Genomic DNA, 26,155 nt, shown 5'->3' with positions numbered 1-26,155 from the left:
TTTCATTGGTTCAGAACTTTTTTTTTTCCAAATTGTGTGAAACCCACCCATTTTTCTCACTATTGCTTTGTACTTGGAGAGAGCAAGAGCTGTTGTGTCTACTCTATCTCCTACTTTTCTGATCTCCAGCAATGGCTGCAAGAGAGTCATCCAGCAGTGATTCAGAGGGATTTTTAGATGAGGACCCTCCTCAGCAAAAGAAAAAAACCCATTTCATCTGGAAATTTTACGAAATCCCAGAAGGACAGAAAAAAGTCAACGCTCCCAAAGTAACATGCAAAATATGTGGGAGTAGTTTATCCAGAGGCAATCCTCTGAAAAAATATAGTTTTGGGAATGCTAATTTGATCCGGCATGTGAAAAGAAGACACCCTAACAACTTTGCCAGGGAGAGTGTCAGAGAGCTGGCACGGAATGTACCCACAGATGGCGGCAGCACCTCCACTGGTGGAGCAACACCTTCGGGACCACCCCGTGGAAGAATGGTCCCTAACATTCAGCCGGTGTTTGCGGGCATCAAATTTTTGTGCACAGACTGTGACGAACTGCTCTGCTATGGGGAGCAGAGTGTTGAACTGATTGCCCTAAAGAAACAGCAACACCGCTGCTCTTCCAGTCCCTAAATTTTCAAATTTTTTTGCTCCTGTTGAGCAGTTTTGGAATCCTTGTTTTTGTTTTTCCCTTGAAAAAAATCCAAAAAAAATATAACATTGTTTTAAAAAGTCTTAAAAAATATAAAACAACAAAAACAAAAAAAATATATAAAACAACAAAATCAAAAAAAAAGTTCTTTTCAGAACTACCTCCAATTTTTAAAAAGAAGCTTTATTTTTTTAAAAGTCTGTCATTTTTAATCTCCATGGTACGCTCCCCCGTACGCTCCCCGGTGCGCGTACCGGGCGCTCACCCCCGCGAAAATCGAATTTTTTTTTTTTTTTTTTTCACCCGCGGGAGCCTTTTATGGCCCCCACATGAAACCTAGGGGGTCAGGGGGTGTGTACCCTGCCCCCTCTTGCTCATTTCCCCCTTTGATTTTTGCCACCTCTTGTGTCTCAATCCTACCGAGACACAAGATGGCGGCCGCTGCGGACTGTTTCGAATGTTTACAGACACCCGAGAACCAATCAGCTTGCCGTGCGCAAGTCGCGTGGCGCGCCTGGAGCGCTCCCCGGTACGCGTACCGGGGAGCGCTCCAGGCGCGGCTCTAGATATATATCTTTTTTTGAACGTTAATTTCTCAAAATCCACTGTAGCACATATATTGAGACCTACAAAAGGCACATCGGGCTACCAGTCCCTACAATTTTGCCAAGTTTCGTGCAAATCCATTCAGCCGTTCGGGCTAAAAGTGAGGCCAACCGCCCTATGGAAAACTCAATGTTAAAAACACGTTTTGGGACCCCCCTTTTTTCTCGGCCCACCCTTGACGAAACCCCCCCAAATTTTCAGGGGCTGCTCAGAAACAAAATGTTCCATTTTCCTGAAAATTTCAGCCAATTCCGTCTACAAACGCCAAAGTTATTAGACATAGAATTTTCAAAAATCCCATAGGGAAAAAATCCTAACTATATATACCTACTGGCGACCGCCAGTAGGTAATATATATATATATATATATATATATATATATATATATATATATATATATATATATATATATATATATATATATATTACCTACTGGCAGTCGCCAGTAGGTATATATTGTTAGGATTGATTTCCATAGGGAAATCGCAACATTCTATTGGGAATAACTTTGGCGCCGGTTGAGGAATCTGCCTGAATTTTTCAGCAACTTTGCCTCGCGGCGCTCCGGTCCTTCCCTGAACGTTTCGGGGGGGATTCGTCAAGCGGGGGCTGAGATAAAAGGGGGGTCCCAAAACATGTTTTCCCCATGTTAATTTCCATAGTGCGGTCTGTCGCACTTTTAGCTCGAACGGCTGAATGGATTTTCACCAAACTTGGCAAAATTGTAGGGACTGGTACCCCGATGTGCCTTTGCTATGTCTCAAGATATGTGCTCCAGAGGATTTTGAGTAATTTAGGTTCAAAAAAATGTATATATCTATGGCCGCGCCCCGGTACGCGCACCGGGGAGCGCTCCGGGCGTGCCACGCGACTTGCGCACGGGAAGCTGATTGGTTCTCGGGTGTCTGTAAACATTCGAAACAGTCCGCAGCGGCCGCCATCTTGTGTCTCGGTAGGATTGAGACACAAGAGGTGGCAAAAATCAAAGGGGGAAATGACCAAAAGGGGGCAGGGTAGACCCCCCTGACCCCCTAGGTTTGATGTGGGGGCCATTAAAGGGTCCCGCGGGGCAAAACAATTTTTTTTCCGTTTTTCGCACCGGGGAGCGTACCGGGGAGCGTACCATGGGGAAAAATAGTGAAAAAAATTATATAATCATAATAATAAATAATAAAAGAATCATTTTGAGTGATTACAGGTAGGGTAGCTCTGAAAAGAGCTTTTGGTTCTGTGGCTGTTTTAGGTACCTACAAGTACATCCCACACACACCCACACGCACACAAACCCACACCTCCACACCCACACACTTCCCACACACACCTCACACACGCACACCTCCACCCACACCCAAACACCCCCACACCGACACCTTACACATCCACACCCACACCCACACATCCCACACACACTCACTCACACACACACCACACCCCCCCAACACACACACACGCACACAAAGATACCTCACAGACACACCTCACACATCCCACACACACACCTCCCCCCCACACACACGCACACCTCACAGACACACCCACACATACACACACATCCTACACACATACCCCCACACCCACACACACCCCACACACCCACACCCCCACCTACACCCAAACACCCCACACACCCACACCCACACACACACCTTACACATCCACATCCCCACCCACACCCACATACCCCACACACCTACACACACCTATACACCTCATCCCCCTCAGACACACACACACACACCTCACAGACACACCCCACACATCCCCCACACACACCTCACCCCTTCCCCACACACACACACCTCTGACACACACCTCACACACACACACACCACACACACCTCACACACACACACACACACCCACACACACACTCCTCTCACACACACACCCACACCCCCCCACACACACACCCCACACACACCCCCACACATCCTACACACACACACCCCACACACATACCCCCGCCACACACACTCCACACACACACACCCCCCCCACACACACACACCACACACACACTCATTATTTTTTTTATTTTTTTGAGGGGGTGCCCCACACACATACCCCGACACCCCCCACCCCACCCCCCCACACACACCCCCCACCATACCTCATAAACCCACAACTCCACCCACACCCAAACACCCCACACACCCACACCCACACACACACCATACACCCCCACACCCCCACCTACACCCACACACCCCCACCCACACACACCTCACTCCCCCCCCACACACACACACAACCCACACATCCCCCACACACACCTCACCCCCCCACACACACACCTCTGACACACACCCCACACACACACCTCACACACACATACACCCCCACACACATTCCTCACCCCCACACACACCCACACACACCCCCACACACACACACACCCACACACACATCCTACACACACACACCCCACACACATACCCCCCCCCCCACACACACCCCACACCCACCCCCCATACACACACACACCACTCACACACACACTCATTATTATATTTTTCTTTTTTTGAGGGGGTGCGCGCCCCGGTACACGTATCGGTACACGTACCGGTACGCGTACCCTGGAGAAAATAAGAAAGACAGAGTTTTTTAAAATGTAGTATTTTTATATAAATTGGAAGTAGTTCTGAAAAGAACTGTTTTTTTATTCTTATTGTTGTTTTATATTTTTTTTATTGTTTTTTGTACCCCGCGACTTTTAAAAAAAAATATATTTTTTTTTTGCCTTGGGGGTCCTTGTGGGACCCCCTGAGCAGGCCTAGGGGGTCAGGGTGTTTCTACTCTGGCCCCTTTGCGAGTTTCACACCTTTGTTTCACTGCTTTCTTGTGCCTTGGTTTGAACAAGGCACAAGATGGCTGCCAGGGACACCCAGTATGCAAGGGGAATTAGTTCCCCCTCTTCAAACATGCACGGGGGCTGCGTTGCAGAGAGGTGTAAAAAAGGGTGTGGCCTCATTACACCTCTATGCAATGCAGCCATCTGGCGCATGCTGGAGGCTCCTGGTGGGCTAGTTGGCCCCCAGGGACCCCCAATATGCAAGGGGAATTAGTTCCCCCTCTGCAAACGCGCCAGGCGGCTGCGTTGCAGAGAGGTGTAACAAGGGGCATAGCCTCATTACACCTCTGCAATGCAGCCCCCTGGCGCATACTGGAGGTTCCAGGTGGGTTAGTTGGCCCCCAGGGGCCCCCAGTATGCAGGGGGAATGAGTTCCCCCTCTTCAAACATGCACGGGGGCTGCGTTGCAGAGAGGTGTAAAAAGGGCCGTGGCTTAATTACACCTCTCTGCAATGCAGTCCCCTGGTGCATACTGGAGATTCCTGGTGGGCTTTCAGGTCTTATATAGTTAGGAATTAGCATTAAAAAAAACTTTGAAATTCACTGAAAAAAACATAGGTTTCAGGCCTTATATAGTTAGGAATTAGCATTTAAAAAAACCTTTGAAATTCACTGAAAAAACCATAGGTTTCAGGCCTTATATAGTTAGGAATTAGCATTTAAGAAAACCTTTGAAATTCACTGAAAAAACCATAGGTTTCAGGCCTTATATAGTTAGGAATTAGCATTTAAAAAACCTTTGAAATTCACTGAAAAAACCATAGGTTTCAGGCCTTATATAGTTAGGAATTAGCATTTAAAAAAACCTTGCAAATTCACTGAAAAAAACATAGGTTTCAGGCCTTATATAGTTAGGAATTAGCATTTAAAAAACCTTGCAAATTCAATGAAAAAACCATAGGTTTCAGGCCTTATATAGTTAGGAATTAGCATTTAAAAAACCTTGCAAATTCAATGAAAAAACCATAGGTTTCAGGCCTTATATAGTTAGGAATTAGCATTTAAAAAACCTTGCAAATTCACTGAAAAAAACATAGGTTTCAGGCCTTATATAGTTAGGAATTAGGCACAAGAAAGCAGAAAAACAAACGTGTAGAACACAAAAAGGGGGCAGGGTAGGAACACCCTGACCCCCTAGGGCTGCTCAAGTGGTCCCACTAGGATATTAATATATTTAAACGTTATCCGCTAATAGAATTAGCATTTAAAAAACCTTTGAAATTCACTGAAAAAACCATAGGTTTCAGGCCTTATATAGTTAGGAATTAGCATTTAAAAAACCTTTGAAATTCACTGAAAAAAACATAGGTTTCAGACCTTATATAGTTAGGAATTAGCATTTAAAAAAACCTTTGAAATTCACTGAAAAAACCATAGGTTTCCGGCCTTATATAGTTAGGAATTAGCATTTAAAAAAACCTTTGAAATTCACTGAAAAAACCATAGGTTTCAGGAGTTATATAGTTAGGAATTAGCTTTTACAAAACCTTTGAAATTCACTCAAAAAACTATAAGTTTTAGTGGTGTTATAGTTAGCTGGACATTTTACTCATACTAAACCATTGAAATTGCTCCTTTATAGTTAGTTGTACTAAGTATATATCGCGCACCCGCAATCCACTGCTGATGATGTCACATATTACATCATTCATGACATGGTCAGTGACATCACTGATGACATCTCAAATGACATCACTGATGACATCACTGATGACATCATCCACGTGACAATCACATACACCTTTTCATACACTATTACAATTTTTCATCACTCTTTGTAAAATACAGAGTATCATATTTTAATCCATTGTCACAGCAATACAAGTATCTAAAAATCCACTCAGTGATTCATACATGTATACACACATCTAATCCCTTACCTATGGATTCACTCATACATGCTGTCAATGAACAATAGAACACTATCAAAAATACTTATACATCTATATCGACATTAAACAACAGCACGCATCCTATTCACATATGAAGTCATCCTACTCACTTATGCAAACAATGGATCATACTTACATATTTACTTAGCAAAACACTTATACAAACACCACTTCTTCTATTCATTTAGATAGTAAGTCATACTTAGTGAATTATAAAATCATTATTACAAGTATACAGTTATCCATACAGTCACTCACACAATCATTGTGTCTTATGTATACTTATTTATATACCACAACTGACACATACACTGCCTTTTATTTTTCTAGTTTGTTGGACCTGTACCTTTGAGAAATATATTTGCTCATCACCACACCCATAAAGAGATTCCCTCACCCAAACTGTTAGAACATGTAGTTTTAACTTCATATATCTACTGAATAAACTATTCACACATCTTTGGACAGTCACACACCCTCCACCGAACCACACACACTTTCACACTCCCATACAAATACTCAGTTAACTAATCAATAACTAATATAGACTTTCACATAGCTAGTAACCAACTGTAGAATCAGTTTACACAACAACTGACAAAGTGATACAGATATTCACACAGTTTAGTCACTATCCACTATATTTAGTGAGACATTATAAATTGGTCAAGTAAACAGTCAATTACACTGCTACTAAATCCTCCATCCAAATATTTATTTATATATCCACTCATCCTTCAATGCAAATTGCTATATATATAATGCATATTTAAATAACGAAGCAAACCACATTCACTGGATGATGTCATCAGTGATGTCATCAGTGATGTCATTTGAGATGTCATCAGTGATGTCACTGACCATGTCATGAATGATGTAATATGTGACATCATCAGCAGTGGATTGCGGGTGCGCGATATATACTTAGTACAACTAACTATAAAGGAGCAATTTCAATGGTTTAGTATGAGTAAAATGTCCAGCTAACTATAACACCACTAAAACTTATAGTTTTTTGAGTGAATTTCAAAGGTTTTGTAAAAGCTAATTCCTAACTATATAACTCCTGAAACCTATGGTTTTTTCAGTGAATTTCAAAGTTTTTTTTAAATGCTAATTTCTAACTATATAAGGCCTGAAACCTATGGTTTTTTCAGTGAATATATATATATATATATATATTACCTACTGGCGGTCGCCAGTAGGTATATATAGTTAGGATTTTTTCCCTATGGGTTTTTTGAAAATTCTATGTCTAATAACTTTGGCGTTTGTGGACGGAATTGGCTGAAATTTTCAGGAAAATGGAACATTTTGTTTCTGAGCAGCCCCTGAAAATTTGGGGGGGGTTCGTCCAGGGGGGGCCGAGAAAAAAGGGGGGTCCCAAAACGTGTTTTTAACATTGATTTTTCCATAGGGCGGTTAGCCTCACTTTTAGCCCGAACGGCTGAATGGATTTGCACGAAACTTGGCAAAATTGTAGGGACTGGTAGCCCGATGTGCCTTTTGTAGGTCTCAATATATGTGCTACAGTGGATTTTGAGAAATTAACGTTCAAAAAAAGATATATATCTAGAGCCGCGCCTGGAGCGCTCCCCGGTACGCGTACCGGGGAGCGCTCCAGGCGCGCCACGCGACTTGCGCACGGCAAGCTGATTGGTTCTCGGGTGTCTGTAAACATTCGAAACAGTCCGCAGCGGCCGCCATCTTGTGTCTCGGTAGGATTGAGACACAAGAGGTGGCAAAAATCAAAGGGGAAAATGAGCAAGAGGGGGCAGGGTACACACCCCCTGACCCCCTAGGTTTCATGTGGGGGCCATAAAAGGCTCCCGCGGGTGAAAAAAAAAATTTAAAAAAAATTCGATTTTCGCGGGGGTGAGCGCCCGGTACGCGCACCGGGGAGCGTACGGGGGAGCGTACCATGGAGATTAAAAATGACAGACTTTTAAAAAAATAAAGCTTCTTTTTAAAAATTGGAGGTAGTTCTGAAAATAACTTTTTTTTTGATTTTGTTGTTTTATATATTTTTTTTTGTTTTTGTTGTTTTATATTTTTATAGACTTTTTAAAACAATTTTATATATTTTTTGGATTTTTTTCAAGGGAAAAACAAAAACAAGGATTCCAAAACTGCTCAACAGGAGCAAAAAAAATTGAAAATTTAGGGACTGGAAGAGCAGCGGTGTTGCTGTTTCTTTAGGGCAATCAGTTCAACACTCTGCTCCCCATAGCAGAGCAGTTCGTCACAGTCTGTGCACAAAAATTTGATGCCCGCAAACACCGGCTGAATGTTAGGGATCATTCTTCCACGGGGTGGTCCCGAAGGTGTTGCTCCACCAGTGGAGGTGCTGCCGCCATCTGTGGGTACATTCCGTGCCAGCTCTCTGACACTCTCCCTGGCAAAGTTGTTAGGGTGTCTTCTTTTCACATGCCGGTTCAAATTAGCATTCCCAAAACTATATTTTTTCAGAGGATTGCCTCTGGATAAACTACTCCCACATATTTTGCATGTTACTTTGGGAGCGTTGACTTTTTTCTGTCCTTCTGGGATTTCGTAAAATTTCCAGATGAAATGGGTTTTTTTCTTTTGCTGAGGAGGGTCCTCATCTAAAAATCCCTCTGAATCACTGCTGGATGACTCTCTTGCAGCCATTGCTGGAGATCAGAAAAGTAGGAGATAGAGTAGACACAACAGCTCTTGCTCTCTCCAAGTACAAAGCAATAGTGAGAGAAATGGGTGGGTTTCACACAATTTGGAAAATAAAAAGTTCTGAACCAATGAAAAGTGTTATTTTAAAGTCACATGGTTTGACGCGCTTACGCTACGCGCCCCGGGGCGCGCCCCGGGCGTGTATCGTAAGCGCATCGGGGCGCTTACGTTGCGCGATCGTATGCGCTTCCGGGTGCGCTTACGCGGTGCGTCATAAGACGCATCTCGCGGCTACGCGATACGTGTCTTATGACGCAAGGCGTGGCGGCTACGCGATACGTCACGATGTTGTTTTCGTTCTCGGCAATAGCGCTTCCGGGACGCGCATTAGTACGCGCCCCGGGGCGCGCCGCAAGATTGCGCTTACCCGTGCGTTCACCTGTCCGCGCCCCGGGAGCGCACTAAAAATAATATTAAAAAAAAAATAAAAAAATTATAAAATATAAAATTAGATTTAAAATGTATTATTTTTATAAAGATTTGCTATTAAAAAACCAATGAAATTCACTGAAAAAACCATAGGTTATAGACCATATATAGTTAGGAATTAGCATTTACAAAACCTTGAAAATTCACTGAAAAAACCATAGGTTATAGACCATATATAGTTAGGAATTAGCATTTAAAAAACCTTATTTTACTCACACAAAACCATTGAAATTCCATATATAGTTAGTTGCACTAACTATATATCGCGCACCCGCAATCCACTGCTGATCATGTCACATATTACATCATTCATGACATGGTCAGTGACATCACTGATGACATCACTGATGACATCTCAAATGACATCACTGATGACATCACTGATGACAACATCCAGTGACTATGTTTCTGTAAAGTTAAAATATGTCTTACATATTGAAGAATGAGTGGATGTATAAGTGTCTGGATGAATGATTTAGTAGGTGCATGCCTGACTGTATGAGTGAGTGATTAAATGTGTCTCACTGAGTGCATGGGTTAGTGACTAAACTGTCTTAATTTGTGTATCATTATGTCTGTTGTTCTGTAAACTGCTGCATGTGTTGATCAGTAGCTATATGAGTAACTATATGGGTTATTGATTGGTTGCCCAAGTATTTGTATGGGAGACTGAGTGTGTGTGTGGGTGGCTGGGAGGTGTATGACTCTGTGCATAGATGTGTGAGCAGTTGATTCACTAGATGTATGGGTTCAAAAGTGCATGTGGAAACAGCTGTATGGGCGGTTGACTGTGTGCATGAGTGTATTGGTGAGTGAATGGATATCTCAGTGCTGCATGTCAAAGTAAGTACATATGTAAAACACAGTACATGTGAGAGTTGACATATATAAATAACTGTGCATAAGAGCCAGTGAATGTGTGAGTGGCTGTATGGATCACTGTGAACTTGTATCAGGGATTGTATAATAGAGTAAATATGTGTTAGTATATGTTTGAATAAGTAAGGTGTGTATAACTGTATAGTTGAGGAAATGGAGGTGTGATTGATTCTTTGCATGACTGACTAGGTGTGTGAGTAACTCCATGGATGAGTGACAGTCTGTGAGTGTCTGTTTACACTGAGTGTATCTAAGGTTATATTAGAATCCGAAGAGGTTCATCGTATTATCACATGAATGATGTCATCAGTGATGTGATCAGTAATGTCAAATGAGATGTCATCAGTGATGTCATCAGTGATGTCATTTGAGATGTCATCAGTGATGTCATCAGTGATGTCACTGACCATGTCATGAATGATGTAATATGTGACATGATCAGCAGTGGATTGCGGGTGCGCGATATATAGTTAGTGCAACTAACTATATATGGAATATATATATATATATATATATATATATATATATATATATATATATATATATATATATTTATATATTATTTTAGATCCTATATGAGCTGTTTTGTTTGGCCCGTTTGTATCTTTCCAAAACGTTATTGGGGCAGACCCAATAATATGTATTTGATCTAATTCTTGTTTTCTATTGCGCCTTTTCCAACAATTTGGGATTACATGCATAATACCATGAAGTTTAGGTAAAACAATTTCACGGTATTATGTCGAGCACTTACGGTTTAAATAGTATAAGTATGGAGAGGAACAACTTTAGCGCCTGTGTTTGCAGACGCTCTAAAGTTGTTTGTAAAAGGAGTTGAAGAACACTGTTATTTATTCTTGTCATGTATATTATTGGGTGGCCAATGTTATTACCCAAATAATCTATGACTCGCAAGCAGTACCTGAAGTGAAGTGCGGCATGGCTTACTTCTTTTGAGATGAGTTGGCGTTATTGATTTAGTTTAAAAGCAAGACAGCTGGTGGGGGTTAGCAATCTGTAAAAAAAAAAGTTATTTGCCAAGTCACACATAATAAGTATATTTAAACTATATCTGCTGATCTGAATCATTCTGCGCCCGATGCGGAAAAAATGTCAGACGTGCACTCTTAAAAGTTGACACCTATGTGTTGAGGCAATATCTGACTTTTCTGGAATTCGCAAAGAATTCCAGGAGTGCGCTTGAGAAACTGGTCGCTGTAGATTCCCAGAAGTATGGCCATGTGTGAATATTTCCGCATATGCCAATGTAAATGCATTTGTCGATAGAAATGTGCGTGAAAATACAGGTTGATGTGCATTTGTACCATGTAACTTATTTTTTGTTTATCTGATGGATAAATATTTTTCTGCTTTCAAACACACCTCTGGTTACAACCCTGCCAATTCTGCGTGTGTTCTCCCCTTCCCCATCATTATAATGGATTTACTACGTCCCCTGTCAGGAGTTTGTCCGTGACCTCTGACACAGCGTGAAAGTGCTGCCTGAGTGACTTTTGTCAAGAAGCACAGACATGCAAGTACGGTACCGTTGCGAAGGACCACACACTGGTCTGGATCTCCCACAGGCCCCCCCGTCTGACCTTATAAATTATGGCATATGGCACCCTACTGTCCTAATTTGTTTAGAAAAAGTGTTTCCGGCCGTATCCGAATTACGAGAAATGCTGGGAATTTTGTATTCCCCAACTGGGCATTTCACCACACTGGTATGCTATTCCTAACCACATCGTTATGTGTCATGAAGTGTTTCTATAGTGAGCAAAAACCTTAGGGAATAGGGCACAGTGTGGCCTTTTTTATGCACCTGTTCACGGCTTGCAGCATAATCTGCTAACGCTACTTGTTCAGCAAATCAGGAACCAGAGGACAAACTGCATTCGCTTAATTTTACCTTGTAAATCTCTTAGAAAGTATTGTGCTGTCCCTACTGTTCTATTCGAGCAACACGCGACTACTTACAGCATACAAGGACCCTAAGGACAGAACCTATATTCCATTTTATGGCCTGGCTTTTCCACCCCTTATAAAAATAGTTTCTTTAAAATGCATTAGGATCTCTATTTCAAAGTTCACTTGCAGGATTATTTGTGTTTTATGAGACTAGGCCAAAAACGACCGGTCATATACTCGGTGAGATTCCCAAAAATGTCTGCAATAGCTCAGTTTGATATGAGGGATGGCTTGGGGGAGAGGGGGTTCCTGCGCGTGCACAGAGGTGCATCATTTGTGGAATTACTCCCACGAAAAAACGCCTGTGGATTGAGAAGAGAATGTTCTGTAAATTCTGAGAAAGAAGCAGGTCTTGCAAAATTGGAGGCAACATTATTTACACAGTGCTGTGTCCCTGTGCATTTTATTGTTAATAAAATACATGAGAAATATGGCATTACGCCTTTGTTCGTTCTTCAATAGGATACTTAGAATATTATTCAACTATGAACTCAAAGGCTTAGGATCACAAAGCTACTCTGACACAAGGCTCCCTCACATAACAGAGTAAGACATAGTAACGTGGAGCTCTTACATTGTAGTCTGTAATGCAGAAAGGCAAATTCAAATGCACCTCCCTGTAAATCTGAGCTAAAGGCTGTAGATACACTGGGGGATATGTACAAGGAAGTGAAGGAGAGAGGAGTTCGCTTTCCTGCCTTAACACTCCTCTCCTCCACTTCTGAAACGCAAGACCACCATATTTACAAGAATGTGATGCAGCCTTGCATTTCCCCCTGCGATGGGGCTAAGTTTAGCAACTTAGCGCCAACGCAGGCACTCTTGCACCAGAGTGCAAGGGTGTCTCTGTGCAGGGGAGGATTGTTTATGTGTTGAAAGGTGTTCCTTACTAAACATAAAGAATCCTGGAAATGCCATTCTGTCACTTTCATGCGTGCTGCTTCATGCAGCACACATGAAAGTGAAAAGTTGGCGTTTTATTTTTTAAGTTTGTTCAGGCAGAGGAAGGGACATCTTCTAGTACATAAACAAACAAAGGTCTTTTTGCTTTTTCCATGTGTTGTGCACAAGGCAGCACATATGGAAAAAGCAAAAACAAGGAGAAATAATGCATTTCTCCACGTTTCACCATCTTAAGACCTGTTTTTACCTGGTCTTAATTTTGGCGCTGCATCCTATGTATGCCACCCTTGTACATATGGGGCAAAAAGGATGGGTGTTGCGGTGGAACGCTCAACGCAACACACACTGCCCACCCCTTTCACGCTAACCATAGTGTGAAATGGGGCCTTATGTACAAGGCAGCGTTAAGTGGCTTAACACTGCCTTGTACATAAGGCGCAGCCCCTATCGTCACTATAGGTGACATTGTGGTGGCAATAGGGGCTTGTACATATGCCCCACTGTTTTGCAGCAGCCATGGCTTTCATTAACAAAATAACAGGGTTAACGCCCACAAAACAGCAAGATGCACTGTATGAAAGGTTGTATTTTATGTTATGTGCATTTGTAGCACCAACAATTCACCCAGAAGGCTATCCTGGTGCTGATGACAGGAGTAGAGTAGGCCAAGCCCGGGCCAAGGCTAGTCGAAAAGCAATGTCTTCAATTTCTTGCATATAATAAATCATGTTGTTCTTGCAGACATAGATTTCTGACTTGCACAGTGCATTTTGTGTATCACTGTGAGTTGGAAGGTGGAGTGGGCATGGGAAGGGCAACCCGCCCTCCTACCTATTCGTAATGCTATGTTATGATGTTTTGCAACTGCGATGGTGGTCACAAACCATTGAAGAGGTACCCACCACTGGAATTATGCGATAAGGGAGAACCAAATTATGCAGTAGGGATGACTAAAGTAACCAGAAAAAAGCAAATTATGTGGTGTAATGGGATGCATTTTGAAGCAGTATCACTTCACTGGTCTGCCATTTTTACATGTTAACACTCTATGGGCAAAGGCGTCACCTCCTTTATATCAGTTTGAAATTGAAAGGCGATCTGCTTCTTCTTGGCAAAACACCTGCCAAGTGCAGGAGCACACGTGGTAGTGTTTCTAATAACCTTTAATCTCTTTGAGATATAAACAATTTTTTTGTTACAATCAATAAATTATGCAAAAGGTGATGAATTATGCGCAGGAGGGGCAATCCATAATTATGAAGAAAATGCCATGGCCAGAGAATTGCATAATTTCAGTGGCCCTGCTGACCTCTCGAAACAGGTGTTTTTGATTTTTTCAGAGCAGAAGCTATTTGTGATGGACAGAATCCACTGAATCCAGAATCACAGTAGGGGAACAGCAGGGAGTAGGCATGGGTCCAGGTGGGCCACTACCTGCTCGCCTATGCAATTTCCAAAATGTCATTTATTCTTTTTTTGTCAGTGGTTTGATATAGGTATATACTGTCTGTAGTAGAGGATTAGTTATGTAACAGGGCTTGAGTATTGGGAGGAACTTTGTTTTCCCAGAACAGTTGTATATAGATTAAACACTGTCCAGGATACGTTACCCTTTTATCTGTAGTTATAATAGTCAATATGAACTCAGCTGCCCATCAAGTGTGTGGTATAGGGTTAATGTTGCAAATAACACAAGCTTGCTTTACCTAGGGACGTGGGCACATGGCCACCCTCTCCATTAGCCAATTTTGGCCCTGGGGTGGGCTCCCAAGGGTCTCTGCAGGCACAGGGATGTGGGGCTATGCAGCACCCTCCCCATATAATGTAATTTCAGCCCCGGGGGATGGGCTCCCTGGATGCTCTGGAGGCTCAGGGAGGGGAACCACGCAGCCCTCTCCCCATTATGAAACCAGCATCGGGAGTAGGCACCATGGGGCTCATAGTTTGCAAATACAGCCCTGCCTCTATTTATTTTTCCAATCCCACGAGAGTCTCACAGGATCATGACATTTTTGTTTCTTTTTTGGCCTCAGTGGGGTCCTCTAGATCCCTTCACATAGGGCCTATATCTTTATTTTTGTACAATTTCAGGATTAAGTCCCAGAGTCCTGTAATGGCTGCTAGCAACATTTTTCTCTTGTTGCTGGCAGCCAATCAGGGCACTCGCTTTCACAGGAGTCTGACTACCGCAGGAGCAAGATGGTCCAAAGGAAAACAATGCTCCCTGGTCCAATCAGAACGCTCTATTTTATCAATTGGTGCAGCAATTCTCGCAGACCCAACTGCCAAAATATATAATAATTTTTTACCCTAAATATCTCAAAAACCACTGAATGAATTTAAACCAAAAAGCCCAATCTGTGACCAAAGATCTAGCTGCCTGCTGAATTTGGTGTAATTCCGTTGGACAGTTTTTGTTGTAGCCTTTTGCAATAAAATCTATGGAAAATGCATGGGAATTTTGTGTTTTTAGACCCCCCTCCACCAGGCCCACCATGCACAACGCATCACCCCGAACATTTTCTGGAAGGAGTTGAGGTTGATGAACTTTTTTTGGAAAGTTCTGGGAAGGTTGGTCAAACAGGTCCGAATTGATCAGCAAACCAAGAAACGTTTTGGAAAAGCAGACCTAACTATAATTAACTAGTTGAGCTTGTAGATGCAGAGTTAAGAATATTTAATATGTACTCACCTGTGTTCACATACCTTTACAATATTTTGGTTCTCTGTAGTTATGCCTTAAGAATTTAACTCCCCGACACTCGCGCTGCATAAACACTGTGCCTTCAGTTATAAATTGAGCCTTTTTAATCTTTGTTTTAACTGCTGAAAATTGTTTACTGATTCGAGGGCTGTAAAGGTTTGGAATTTTACCTTGATTCTGTTGCTTAGCTTTTGGCAACTCTATGGTCCACCGCATTCCTGCCTGTCGATTGTTTGAGTGGAGAGAGACTGCCATCTCTTTCCCAAGCGTGCTGGGCGCCATCTGCAGCAGCGGTTAGCGCTCTAGCGGCTGGCCCTCTTAGGACATAAAAACCAACGTGTTAGCGGCTGCGCACTAGAGAAGCAGACACTCGCGTTGCATAAACACTGTGCCTTCAGTTATAAATTGAGCCTTTTTAATCTTTGTTTTAACTTTGTTTTAACTGCTGAAAATTGTTTACTGATTTGGGGGCTGTAAGGGGTCGGAATTTTACCTTGATTCTATTGCTTAGCCTTTGGCAGCTCTTCGGTCCACCGCAATCATGCCTGTTGATTGTTTGAGTGGAGAAAGACTGCCCATCCCTTTCCCAAGCGTGCTGGGCACCATCTGCAGCAGCGGTTAGCGCTCTAGTGGCTGGCCCTCTTAGGACATAAAAACCAACACGTTAGCGACTGCGCAGCAGATGCGTGCAGCGGGCACGCCTCTGGTGTGCCAATGGCGCGCCTAAGGCAACCCCGTCTGCGCCCGTCCGCGCCGGGACACTGCTAGCTGCCCAGGGATGCCGCCCGTTTGCTCTCTGGTGTGTCCTCTATTCATGATAGGGTACTTTAGAGAGGTACTGTTGAAGCTTGGACACTTGTCCCCATGTCCGTTGGGCAATGACAAAGCGCTAGTAGAGGACACCATCCACTCGGGGAAATGGCCTTGCTACGGTTGGATGCTAGTCGAACAGCAGCAAGATTCTGTTCTCTATAGTGACAATCGGTTAGGTAATGAGCGGTATGTTGGGACTGAGAAACATACCAGGAGAGGGCAAGCAGCGGTCTTCCAGGGACTATATCTCAATGCAAGATCCATCCCGAAGCATGTGGCAAAAATCTTGGATTTGTCAGATGACGCAAAACCAGATATGTGTCTTTTCACCGAGACTTGGTTTACACAATGACTCCATGCCGGTATTGGCAATGGCTTTCCCGGCGGAATACACTGTTGTCCGTTTGGATAGACCAGGAAAGAGGGGTGGAGATTTAGCGATTGCCCCACGTCCGCCTTACTATATTAAGACCTTGGATACTGTCTTCTTCCCTGATGATTTTTAGGGTGAAGCTAGCCCAAGTGATCGAGTGGGTGGGAACCTTAGTTTACCATCCATCAGGGGAAAAAAGTTCTGCACTACGTTATTAGAAAAATTTGCCCCACATACTCTGCACACGAACAAGTTCCTATTAGTACGGGACTTTAATCATCATCTGGAGGTCCTCTCCTCCAATACTGAGTCGACCAGTTTAGTGGCAGCAATGGAGTCACTCGACCTTTCTTTAAAGATTATAAGTCCCATTCATATCGCCGGTCATGCGTTGGATGCCATCTTTTCTAACATCCTGGAGTTAGTGGTGGAGCCCCCTCAGACTCTAGGCTGTACTGACCATTCAGCACTAAGCTTCTTTTGGGCATCTATCAAACCGTCTGCCACCCGCAAGTCCGTAAGGACTTTCATAGAGCTTGGAGAAAGGTGACACCCTCTGCCTTCAGTCAAGCATATATCGCCCCTTCATTCATGAATTGCGAACATTGTGACATAGCTTAGAGAAGTTTGAGACTTCAATTATAGAGGCCCTCGACTCTGTTGCACCTCTTAAGAGGGTACACATCCAGGACAGGGCAGCTCAGCCCCCTGGTATTCAGACACTCTCAAAAGAGAAAAGGCCCTATGTAGGGTCAAGAAAAGGAAATGGAGGAAATCTAAATCTGTGCTAAATGATTCGCTCTATCGGACTTCACACAGAGCCTATTTAAACAGCTGCAATTCAGCCAGAAGATTACATCCAGGCTTCCGTATTTCAGAAGCAAAGAACTCCTCGAGGAAGCTTTTTAAGATCCTGAAGGAGTTCATGAATCCGAGGGCCAATAATCCGCTTCCCCCATCCACTCAGGAGCTATGTCAGAACTTAGCCAGCCATTTCAAACACAAGATTGATACAATCTATCACTCCTTTTGGCCTGAGGAAATAAACCTTGAGGGGGGTACCGCCTCAGGAAAAATCCAGCCTGCCTAGCCTGGAATGTTTCCCGGTTATCACGGGTGAACAAGTGGGCACCTTATTAATTCATGTGAACTCATGATCCCCACTAGAAATGGTCACTCCAGCCGTCCTGTCAGAACTCACCCCGATACTAGCTGATGTGTTTGCTGAAGTTTGTAACATCTCTTTGGCTACTGCTACGGTTCCTGGTAAGTGGAAAAATGCACGCATTAAACCTCTGCTTAAAAAGGCGATTGCTGGGCCGACCGATCTTCAAAACTATAGACCGATCTCGCTTCTCCCTTGCTGTTCCAAGATAATGGAGACATTAACTAATCGGCATCTCTCTGGCTATCTGGAACAAAACAACCTACTGGACTCATCCCAGTCCGGCTTCCGTGCCTCTTATAGCACTGAAGCCGCTGTGTTGGAGGTTACTGACACTATTAGGATGTCATCGGATGACCGAACCCCAGTGATGTTAGTCCTCCTCGACCTGTTGGCAGCCTTTGACACCATCTCTCATCGTATCCTTCTGAACAGATTACGAGAGTTTGGTGTCAGGGGTAGGGCCTTTAAATGGATTCAAAGTTATCTATCTGACAGAACACAATGTGTCCAGCTGGACTCCTTTGTGTCTCAAACCCCTCTGACAGATAAGGGAGTTCCACAGGGATCCATCTTAAGTCCCACCTTGTTTAATGTATATATGGCTCCCTTGGCCGGAGTCACCAGAAGGTGTGGGTTTGAGACCATATCGTACGCAGACGACACACAGTTGATAGTTCCTATTGAGGATGACGCTGCAGCAACTAAACTAAAGTTTAAAAACTGTATGTCCAATATAGCAAGATGGATGAGTAAGAATGTCCTGCAGCTCAACTCCACCAAAACAGAGATTCTGTTGTTTGATAAAGCTGAGGAACTGTGGACCCCAGATTGGTGGCCATCTGAACTAGGAGAAGCACCCTCCCCCAAAATTTGGGCCAAAAATCTAGGCATTAGAATCGATAATAAATTATCGATGGAAGAACAGGTGAAGACATTGTCAGGCACCTGTTTCGGAACAATGCGGATGCTTAGAAAGATCTTCCCCTTTATCCCTCTATCGGCAAGAAAAAGCCTCATCCAGTCGCTCTTGGTCAGTCGACTGGATTATAGCAATGCTTTACTGGTTGGAATAAGGGAAGACCTACTTTCAAAACTACAGGTGGTACAAAATACGGCAGCCCGCCTTGCCCTCAATAAACCTGCGCAAACCCTCTCTTAATTGCTCCTACGTCAATTACATTGGCTTCTTATTAGGAAATGAGCTATTTTTAAGCTGTTATGTATGGTCTTCAAGTCTCTTCAGGGGAAAGGACCAGCCTACCTCAAGAAAAAACTCAAATTGTATCGACCGATGCGTCAGTTGAGATCTAGCAATCGCAAGCTGCTTGGTACACTGAGACTTAGGAAGGCCAAAATGCTCCGTCAGGCTTTTTCTCATCTCGCCCCCAGTCTCTGGAACAATCTCCCTGAGGAGATCCGGGCCTGCGCCGACCTGTCCCGATTTAAGAAAATGCTCAAGACCTAACTGTTTTAAGTTTATGCTGCTCTTTGGGTGTCATCTTCTCAAGCGCCGAGAGATCCCCCTTGGGATGATTTACCGCGCCATACAAATGAGTATAATAATAATAATTTTTCATCTATATTTTGACATAAAATCAAAACTAATCATAATAACCTTGACTTGCCAGCTCCATAGAGTGAAAAGCAATGTGAATCATGGGCAAATACTTATCATATCACTTTCTTCATTTGTTCTCAGCTACTTTCCATCCCAAGCGCACCTTTCACCACTGCCCACTAGAATATCATTACCAAATATTTTCTTGCCTCATCAAGTTTAAACATAAACATTTTTCCCGTTTACTTTAAGATGAGATAGTTGCATGAGCATAGCCTTGACACAGACTTTTCGAAGTGTATAAATCATCTGTTCAATCCCTTGTCTAAACCTTCATACCTCAAAACCCATATCTTCATAAACAGGCAATGCACACTTAGTGGATTCCAGCACTCAAACACTTATTATTGATTACAAAAGTCTGAAAAATTAGCAATACTCATTCAAGACTGCTTTCAGTTCCTCAAAAGCCAAGTATGCAATTAATGAACAATAGTGAGGACTGGATCCACTTTACATGAAATCATAACTTATTTAATAAAACAATAATGTAGATTGTTTTTTCTATCTAGGTCTTATAAAACTTCCAAAAGATTCTGAGGATCTGGCTTTGTGAATGATCTTCTAAATCTGTACTTAATCCTATTAATTTATTTAGTCACGTCTTTCATCTAATAAGATGTTTCTCATAATTAAGCCTACTCATAATGTATCTTAACCATCTGAAATGCCCTCTTCAAATTTCATGATCTAATTTTAAATTTAAATTCAATAGTGTAAATTTTGCATGGACTTTCAAAAAATATGTTCTAGCACTCACTTGGACATGTGGTGTTTTCTGACATATTTTGTTAAGAATGAAGATGTTCATATATATTGTGCTTGGGAAGGTATTATTCACAGATTCAGATAAACTCATTTGGACGTTGGAATGCTCGAACCTTCATTAGCACTGGTGATCAAAATGTCTTTTGTCGAGATACCCAGTCTTTCAAAGACTTGAAGGTCTTGGGAGTGGCCAATACCATTAAGCCACTTCAACTGTTTTGCACCCTCCTTAAAACAGTACTCCCTCCCCTCAATACCATGTAATGGTTGTTTTCCAAGGTGTCCTGCTCAACCATGGAGGAAAGTGTGATTCTCTCTATGGGGGATGAGAATAATATTCTTATTATGCAACACACTTTTGAAACAGAAGACCTCCCTGACCTTTATAATTGATAAAATTGTTTTTGTTACTTATACCTCTTAAATCAATAGATTGATGCTTACCTGTTTGATCCGGATCAGCTACTAATGATATAATCTGGCATGGGGCATGTTGACATATTTGGCCAAACAGTGGAAACTCAACCTCAATCCTCTGAGCATTGTCTTATTTTCCAACTTGCTCAAGAGAGTCATTTACATTGATATGGTACCTAAATTGATGCTGTACCCCAATAACATCTACTCAACAACAGGATTGGTAAAGCAAGTTAAAGGGATAATGCCTTTGAATGCTTAGATATGTTGTCTTGATGTCAGTATGATTCGACTTGGCACAGAAAAACAAACTTTATAGAAATACAGAACTTATTAGTCAGTAGCATCAAGAGAAGGACAGTACTTATCAGAATGCATTGCTAAGAACCCAGAACAGGGCACGAGGAAGGCAGGCAGAGGCTCCCACAATATGGTAAGCATAAAAGACAGTTGTGGTTAAATGTTTTTTTTCCACAAAATAGTGTTATGACCCAGGCAGTAGCAGTGTCTGAACCAGGAATGGTGCATGGATTTCCGGTGCTCAACACAAAATCTACATGCTTGCCTCCTGGAGCACCTCCATACCCTGCTAAAAGCAATTTTTAAAAAACCTTTTGAAGACGTATGGCAGAGTGATATGGAAGTGCTATCCATGGGCACAACATGAACAAGACTCCATTACACACTTAACCAGCACAATATTGACAGCAGTAATGGTAGCCCTCTCTCCCACATCACCACCGAGCGAAGGGACATCTATTACCTGTATCTATTTTGTAGTTTTACTGGGACAGGCTGTTGTTGTCATTCTGGAGGTAATTGTGAGAGAGTACAGGTCCTGGCAAACTACAGTCCAATATCTAGTAGACATTCCAAGGGAAAGTCATAGGAAATGCAGCTCTTTGCCAGGTCTTTAGCTTCATCAAATGAAATAACCACCTCTTAGGAAGGCAAACAGACATGATTCAGACCTGAATGAAATATTGAATCATGATTAATCTTCATCCGGGATGCCCTAAATAACTCTCTTGGGTCTGACAGAGTTGCTGCACTACTCCTGCACAAGCTATTGTGAACCTTTGACATTGGAGACCATCAAACATTGGTCCAAAGAACAAATTGCACAGAACTCAATGGCACAGTTGAAAACAATTGGTAAAATCCTGCTTCGAAATCATCATGTGTCCTTTGTGATTCTCTTTGCCATTCATCTGTCTGGTGGGAGTAATCCAGGTCTCCACAATCATCCCTCCTATTTAGCAAATGTTCCCTTACTGAGGCCTTTCTTATAATATTCACTCCATTATTTCTACATCTGAATATCAAAATGTGGGATAGTGCACCCTATCACAAGACATGGAAACCTAAGAATAATGCATTTTTTTCCTGCACAAATTACATCAAGTTTTTGCTGTTGAAAATCATGGGGCAAAAACCCTGTGGGTGCAGTTACTACAGCAAAACCTGGAATCCCTGTTTGGGCTCAATTTTCAGTTTCCTCCTGATGGGGATTTAAGGAACACTGGGAAAGAGTTGCTCATAGGTTCATTAGGGTCCTGCATTATTAAGAGTGATCAAAAATACTGATGCCACAAAGTGTTGTGTGTATCAGATACTTTATTACTACACCATTCCGAGTTTCACACTATGGAAATAGATGTAATATATAGTATAAGAGTTTGTACACCCGCTTACTGCCTGTCTTGCTTCTTTCCTGCTATTTTCTATGGGCAAATTCATTCAGGGTTTTCTGAAAATGTCCAGGCAAAAATTGTAAATATGCAGACTCGTTATTTGGGTGGAAACGTCACATGTGTACCTGAATTAAGAATTACAAGCTCACAAAAAGGTACTTAATGAATGACTGCATTGTCTAAAATGTTTGTAAAAAAAACTCTTATTAATGTTATTTTAATAAAGTATCGAACTGTATTTCAATACTTAAAAAGAAGCACAAAGAAATTAATCTTCCAGGCATCTTTCAATTAGAAAGTCGAAACATCACAATGTTTGCAAATTTTACATATATTACACAATAGTGGCTGCCACTGTGTAGTTATAGTTCAGATGCATTTTCAATTAAAAAGGTATTTTTTTCTATGCCTATAACTTTTGACTCCATGTATGGATTAGCACCAAGTTTGGCAGTTGCTTGGCCTAGCCACCTAAGGTGCACCATGTCTATTTTCACGGAGATCTGTGGAGAGGTAAACAGATAAGGGGTGGCCAAAAAGTTGCTTTTTCAACATTAGCTACCATAGAAAACTTGCCTGTGCTTGCAGCCAACATGGCTGAATGGATTTAGAACTGTACTCAGAAAGTGTTATTTAATTTGTTTGTTTTTAATTTGTTGTGCAGCATTGGAGACAAGTATGTAAAAAGAAAAGCAGACTGGGCTTTAAACTGTTGACAGGTCTATTTGCACTGTTTAAAATGAAGACTAAGAACATTGTGAATCCTGCCAATCACATTTAATTTATTCTCTAAAATCTAATTGATTGATGAAAGGGATTTCTTTTTTTCCAGCTATCTTAAAATTTACAATTAACCCCCCCCCCTCCCAAATGTTGCATTCAGTGGTGTTGACAGCCCCATGTCTCTGATTCCGCCTCAGAACTGTCCTCCATAACTTGAATTAGGGCTTGGGCAGCAGTAATCCCCTAAGACGCCATCTTGGCTAATGACTTAAACCATCCTTTTAAAACACTATCCTACATAGAAGGCAGATTTGTTGTTCGATAAAACTCATATATATAAATATATAGCATGTGTCCAGCTAATGGCAGTGAGTGTTTACAAAACGGATATGCTCCTAATGCATCATGGGTGTGTAGTGGTATTGACCACATTACAGATCAACCCACCAGGAGGCAGCCAACCCCCTGCAGGCAGCCAACGCCATGCTGTGCATGGCCTTTCATTACACATGGCATGGGGTTGGCCGCAGGGCCTGGCATGCAGCCAACCCTTGCATCCAACTCCTCACAGGCAGTCACTGAGGGCAGCCAAACCCCGCCTTTCACCATACATGGCGTTGGGTTACCTGCAGGGTCTGTCTTGCAGCCAGACCCTGCTACCAACTCCCCACAGACAACTTACTCCATGATGCACACAGCCTTTAGTCATGCACAGTAGGGAGCTGGCTACAGCGCTTGACCTATCAGAATGCCCTGTGGCCAAACACCCAGCAGCCTGCAAACCCCACACCATGCGCAGCCTTTGATGTGCACAGCTTAGGCTTGGCCTTCGGCCCCCCAGGGACCTGATCCCCTGGTGCAAAACATACATGTTAAGGGGAAGTGGGCATGCAAAATGTTGGGGCTCCTCACAAGCAACACCTCCCTAGCTCCCCTTGATGTCTACTGCAAGGACTAATTAGTTCACCTACCATAGTTATCATTATAAACACAATATATTTTGTACCCTTACCTGTTGCAGGCACTTGGCCAACTCACACAAGTGAGGTAGCATTTTTATCAGGAGACCTAGGGGAATACTGGGTGGTAGGAAATCTGTGCCGGCCCTGTGATCCCACAACATCCACACAGAAATATGCGGAAAATGTGACTTTTAGCTAAATATGAGGTTTGCAGGGAAATCTGGTTAAGAAAATGCTGGGAGGATCCGTGCAAGCCACACCTCCCTCGACTGCCCCTGGTGTATAGGTTTTAGAAATGTCTGGGTTTAGTAGGTTTCCTTAGATGGCCGCCGAGCCCAGGTCCAAAAACGCAGGTGCCCCCTTGCAAAAAAGGTTGGTCTGTGATAGATAATTTTGATGTTTCAACAATACATTATGGGCCCTTCCCTGTCACCGAAACTTGGCCCACCCACACAAGTGAGGCACAGTTTTTCTCAGACTTGGAGGGACCGCTGGGTGGTAGGAAATTTGTGGTTCCTCGCGGATTCCAGAACTTTTCATCATAGAAATGTGAGGAAAATGTGGGGTTTTTTTGGTCAAAGTTTTAGGTTTGCAAGAGATTCTTGGTAAAAAAAACCTGTTGAGAGCCATGGAAGTCAGCCCACCCTGGAAACCCCTTGGTGTCTAGTTTTCAAAAATGTACAGGTTGTATAGGTTTCCCTAGGTGATAGCTGAGCTAGTGTCCAAAAGATATAGCTACCTGCATTGATGAAAAAGGGTCAGTTTTCGATGGAAAAATGTTATGAGTCCAAGTTGCGTTTTGGGCAATTTCCTCTCACGGGCAGTGGGTCTACCTGAACAAGTGAGGTACTATTTTTATCAGAGACTTGTGGGAATGCCGGGTGGATGGAAGTTCGTGGCTCTACGCAGATTCCATACCTTTACATCAAAGAAATATAAGGATTTTTTTGTAAAAATGTGAGGTTTGCAAAGGATTCTGGGTTAAAAAACCTAGAGAGAGCCATGCACATCAGCCCACCTTGGATAACTTTAGGTGTCTAGTTTAAAAAAATGTACAAGCTGGATAGGTTTCCCTAGGTGCCAATTGAGCTACGATTCAAAATCTTCAGCTACCCACATTGGAACAAAAGGTCAGTGTTTGGTGGAAAAATGCGATGTGTCCATTTTGCGTTTTGGATTGTTTCCTATTGTGGACACTAGGCCCATCCACACACGTGATTTACTATTTTTATCTAGAGACTTTGGGGAATGCCAGGTGTACAGAAGTTTGTAGTTCTTCAAAGATTCCAGAACTTTCTGTCACAGAAATTTGAGGAAAATTTGTTTTTTTGTCACAGTTTGAGGTTTGGAAGAGATTCTGAGTAAAAGAAAATCTGGTGATGGCCTTGTAAGTCAGCCTACCCTGGATACTCCTAGGTGTCTAGTTTTCAGAAATGTTCAGGTTGGCTAGGTTTCCCTTATTGCCGGCTTAGCAACGGTCCGAAATCTAGAGCTACCCACATTGGCAAAAAGGTCAGTTTCTCAGTAGAAAAATGCAATGCGTTCATGTTGCATTTTAGGCCGTTTCCTGTTACGGGCACTAGGCCTACGCACACAAGTGAGGTACCATTTTTATTGGAAGACTTGGAAAAATGCTGGGTGTATGGACGTCCATGGCTCCCCACAGATTCCAGTACTTTCTATCCCTGAAATGTGAGGAAAATGTGTTTTTTAGTGCTCGTTTGAGGTTTGCAAGGGGCTCTGGGTAAAATAATATGGTGAGACGCAGGCAAGTCAGCCCACACTGGATACCCTAGATGTCTACTTTTCACAAATTTGTAGGTTGGCTATGTTTACCTAGGTGCTGGAGGAGATAGGGTCCAAAACCTAGAGCTAACCACATTGGAAAAAAAGGGTCAGTTTTTGGTAAAAAAAAGTGAAATGCGTCCATTATGGATTTTGGGCCGTTTCGTATTGCAGGCACGAAGCCTAACCACACAAGTGAGGTACAATTTTAATCAGAAGACTTGTGGGACCATGAATAGTAGAAAGGA

Source organism: Lissotriton helveticus, chromosome 10, assembly GCF_964261635.1.
Source record: "Lissotriton helveticus chromosome 10, aLisHel1.1, whole genome shotgun sequence".
NCBI classification, from domain to species: Eukaryota; Metazoa; Chordata; class Amphibia; order Caudata; family Salamandridae; genus Lissotriton; species Lissotriton helveticus.
This window is presented reverse-complemented; position numbering follows the sequence as displayed.